This window comes from Salvia hispanica, chromosome 2 (genome assembly GCF_023119035.1).
Source record: "Salvia hispanica cultivar TCC Black 2014 chromosome 2, UniMelb_Shisp_WGS_1.0, whole genome shotgun sequence".
Taxonomy (NCBI): domain Eukaryota; kingdom Viridiplantae; phylum Streptophyta; class Magnoliopsida; order Lamiales; family Lamiaceae; genus Salvia; species Salvia hispanica.
The window spans coordinates 6,043,303-6,048,361 of NC_062966.1; the positions used below are offsets into that span (position 1 = coordinate 6,043,303).

At 32.3% G+C, this 5,059-nt stretch overlaps 1 long non-coding RNA gene across 1 annotated transcript; it reads left to right on the forward strand.

Annotated features, from left to right (window-relative positions):
* Positions 1-3,888: 3,888 nt before the first annotated feature.
* LOC125203599 lies at positions 3,889-4,782 on the forward strand. Its single transcript, XR_007173402.1, has 3 exons — positions 3,889-4,122; positions 4,217-4,247; positions 4,379-4,782. It is a non-coding gene; the product is annotated as an uncharacterized LOC125203599 (long non-coding RNA).
* Positions 4,783-5,059: the final 277 nt, after the last annotated feature.

A 5,059-nucleotide genomic window follows, 5' to 3' on the forward strand; every position in this document is an offset into this window, starting at 1 on the left:
TTGAGTTATCCAATTAAAAATGAAATGCTTCCAAAAATGGAAACAATATCATTTGTAATTTTTTTTTCTTTTATTTTATTCTATTTTCTCACTAAACACTACATAAAATCTCGTGCCGAAAAGAAAATATTTAATATTTAATGGGACGGATATATATAACATTCATTTTACATAGTAGCTTATTCTATTATGACTTCCTAGATAAACATGTCTTCGTCCCCAAAACAGAAGGGTGTTAATGTTAGGATTTAGGTCACATTTAAGAGTTAAGAAATACTGTAATACTATTATCAAATAAAGATAGTAGTATTTACATTTGGATAAGTTCTATCCTTATATATGTTGTTTTATATAGTATATGATTACTCATTTTAATCGTAATTAATAAATTGCATTGTAATCACATTGCAGTTGTGTGCATGTCGTTCTGATTCATAAACCCAAAGCTCATCTTTCTCTTTGGACTGTGTGGAAATCAATCAGGTTTTCGAGTCTGTGGAATGTGGATTACAAGTGGGGAACATTAATAGCAATTTTGGACTGATCAACTAATACTTTAGTTAATAACAATTCAAAAACGAAAATGATAACAATAACATAATTATGATCTATAATTTTTATTATCGGAATATATATATATATATATATATATATAGAGTAGTAATATAGGACAAGTGTCCATTAAGTACATAATTAGAGAACAAATCACAGCCACAAGATCAAGAAATCAAGGGCTAGATTAAATAATCAAGGGTTATTTTTCGCAGTTCATTGCATACACAATTTACTTCAACAAGGGGGTATTTACGTCATTTCATAATTAGGGTAAAAAATTAGAGTTCACAGATTACAAAAAATCAACTCATTCACATTCCGCCTCCCCGCCTCTTCTTCTCTCAGAACCTCGCTGAAAAAGCAATGATTCTTCATCTTCATCCATCATCTCCTATCGATTAAATTGAAATGGGGAATAACACCCCATTCGATCTCCATCGACTTTCAACATCTAAATCCCAATTCGCATTCCATCCGCTGATTCAGATTCCTCGATGTTTCAGATTAAACCGCCGTTTCGATCTTCATCTTCGCTCCCGGCTGCCGGGGGGAGGTGGCATGTTTTCGCGCTTCACGGCATGCCCCTTTTTTCGTCTCCCCACCATGGCCGCTGTCGGTGTGCCATTTTTAGATTTCGTGAATTCGAATAAAGCATGTGTTGAATTAATTTGAAAACCTACTGGAATGAACTAAAAACCTATTTGAATGAAGTAAAGACTCATTTGAATGAAGTAATAAACATACTTGAATGAAATAATACCTACTAGAATGAAGTAAAAATATATTTATTCGATGATTGATATTATTGGGATGAAGTAACGACCCATTTGAATAAAATCTGATTTGGTTTCTGGTTTGGTCTTTAAAATTGGTTCGACATTGATCAAAACTCTCATTATATACAAATCCACCACTTGTTGCAGAACTAGAGACCCAATTAGGGCCCTTAGATCTAGTTTTTTATGGATGAAATGAGAAAATTGAGTGAAAATTTTCGTCCTTCATCAGATAGCCACATTACTTCAACGAGGGTCTTTTTTTGTCAAATTACATTAATAGTTTATTATTTCATTTTCGTAGGTTTATTACTTCATTACAGTAGCTAATTACTTCATTTTAGTATTTTAGTACTTTATTTTAGTAATAAACCCTATTGTATAAACAGAGCATTTATATTATTTCATTTTCATAATTTATTACTTCATCTTATCAATTTATTGCTTCATTAAAAAAAATATGTAGTTCATTTTAATGTTGAATGAACACAACAGTTAATATAATGAGAGTTTATGAATTAAATCCATTAGTTTCTCTATGGGGGTAATATTCTGTACTAGAGTCTAGAGCCTTCAATTTCTTGTCCTCTGCATATAGCACAGTTTGTATGTTCATTCATGTGTGCATTAACATGAATGAAGTAATAAAGTGTATGAATGAAGTAACAGAGAACATAAATGAAGTAATAAAGTGTATGAATGAAGTAACAGAGAACATGAATGGAGTAATAAAGTGTATGAATGAAGTAACAAGAACATGAATGAAGTAATAAAGTGTGTGAATGAAGTACTTGCCTAAGTAATTTGAGAGGAGTTTCCAAAGAAATACTCGCATTCATCTTCTTTTTAGAGGAATTTTCACCTATACATAAGAATACAAAATAAATTTACAACATATCATATATAATTATAGATAGTTCACTTAGAATACTATGTTACTTCATTTAATGTGATTTTCACTTTATATTACTTCATTAAAGACATAACTAACTTCATTATATCAATTTACTACTTCATCAAAAAAATATGTAGTTTATTTTAATGTACAAACAACACATCAGTTAAAGATGTTACTTTATTATAATGTATTATTACTTTATTTTTAGAATCATTTTGTGTTGTTTGCACATTAAAATGAACTACATATTCTTTTTAATGAAGTAGTAAATTGATAAGATGAAGTAATAAATTATGATAATCAAGTAATATAAATGATTTGTTTATACAGTAAGGTTTATTACCAAAATGAAGTAATAAAAATGATAATGAAGTAATAGTCTATAAATACTTCACTGTGAGCATATACTAGTTCACTATATGCACAATATACATCACAATATTCACTTCACTATAAGAAATATTCACTTCACCATAAGAAATGTTTATTTCACTATAACAAATATTCACTTCAAATGGTCTCAGTTTAAGCCATATACTTATGCACCATTGTACTTCACTATAAGTCTTATTTATTTCACTATAAGAAATATTTACTTCATAATGTATCAGTATACGAGCTAACTGTTATACTTCACTATAAGAAATATTCACTTCATAATATCTTAGTTACTGATAAATGCCATACACCTAGAAACAGTTATACTTCACTGTAAGTCAGATTTACTTCACTATAAGAAATATTCACTTCATACAAAGATGAATCAGATTCGAATTAGGCTTCTTATAGAATTGATACCGAGTCCATTTGATCAATTGAAGACATGTAGCCTGTGTGAAATAGCAAATTTGCAGATCGTGAAATTGACAGTTGATAATAGAGAATCAGTTCTTGCGATGAAGAATCTGTAATTGATGATGGAGATTGTTGAACATGAGCGGAGCTATGTAGATTGTATAATTGGCTAGGGAGATCACAACAAATCAACGTGAGTGATGGAGATAGGGAAAATCTCAGTATTAGCGATAAAAATCTATAGAATCTGCGTGAGTATAGCGAATATGCAGATTCTGAAATCGATAATTGACGATGGAGTAAATCAGTTCTTGCGATGAAGATTCTTCAATTGGCGATGGAGATTGTTGAGCATGAGTATATGCAATGGAGATTACAATAAATTAGTCGGGGAGCAGGAGGCGACAAGGGCACAGGTGTAGAGATATTGTCGGTGCCCGCGAGAGGAGGTGAGCCGTACTCCGCGAGAGGCAGACCGGAGAAGGGGGCCAGAGATAGGAGGCAGCCGTGAGAGGCAGGCAGGCCGCAGGAGGGTGTCGCCGGAGAGGAGGTGCAAGTGTGCTCTGCCACCTCCGTCGTGAGAGAAGGAGAGAGTGTGTGTTTGTGTGTGTAAGCGTGAATGGTGTGCGTATGTGAAAATATGAGAACAAAGTTGATTTCCTAAAATACCCCTATGCAATTTTTATTAACTAAAGTTATTTACTTATTTTAGTCATTGGATTAAGATAACATGTGGCTGAGATTTATTCTCTAGTTATAACACTCCTCTATATATATGCAGATTCAAATCACAATTTAAATATGATTAGCTCTCACAAATGACAAAACACATTTGAAATCAACACAGGAGTATGATACTTTTTAGCCAATACGTAAAGAAGAGTTTTGAAGTTGAAGTAAAGGTCAACTAGTTCTGTCCTATTAGAAAAGAAGATAAAATGCGTCGGCAATCGGTACAGCTTGATCGCTGCAACTTGTTAAGTAAAAACAGAAGAGAACAATACCTATGTGAACCGCTACTTTTACTTCTATATCTTCTGCGCTCCTCATTTCAACATTCCAATTGATCACACACGGAGTGCAATTGTGTTCAAACAGGTACTATGTCTTAATTAAAACTCCCATCAAATGATGGTTTTGATTCACAAAGATGATAGGCTAATACCCCTTATTCTTTTATGTGATCTTGCAGGGCGTAAATGACTTTCACGAGCACTTCATCGGTATGAATCGTGTAAAAAAACAAGTTTATTTATTCGATGTTGAGAGTTGTTGCATGATATTATACCCGTTTCCAATCATTTGTAGAAAAGAAGTTGTGAACAACAACTTAGACTTGTGGCAATTATTGTAGGTTGTTTTTCATCACTTGAAGTCATGCTTCCTCCATCATATCAACTCTGAAGTAGTATCAAGTGTCCTTGCTCACCATCTAAGGGTTTAATGTCATGGTAGTTATTTTATTACATTTTATTTTTAATTACAAAGTCTTAATGTTGGTTGGTGCCTTAATTAGCGAAGAATGACTCATATTGAAGGGTGTAAATTTTTAGCTTTGATTGTTTTAACACCTACATGAAGAAAGTGGGACTGTGAATCAGAAAGCAAGTCGACATGTAAAGGTTGCCATCAGATTAGATGATTTTTGTCGTCCATGCCTAGTACTCCATTTGGAAGTTTGTTGCATAATTGTATTAGTGCCTCCTCTACTGTCAATTGTACTATTCTTTACCTTTCTACTTTATCAATTTTTTCTTCTGCTTTTGAGTTTGATAGAATTAACATATTGATTAGACATTGAACCAAAATCATTATGTGTCACAGTTATACTTTTTGCAATATATACGGAATTTTAAATTTGTTGAAACACGCGTTTAATTTTACAATGGCCAAATTGGCAAAAAGAGAAAATTCAAGAAGCTTGTAAAAAATACTCTCTATGTCCACTTTTTAAAGAACCCTTTGGCCATTTTTATTTGTCTACGATTTATAGAACCATTTACTTTATTCTATTTTTAGTATGCGGATCCCACAT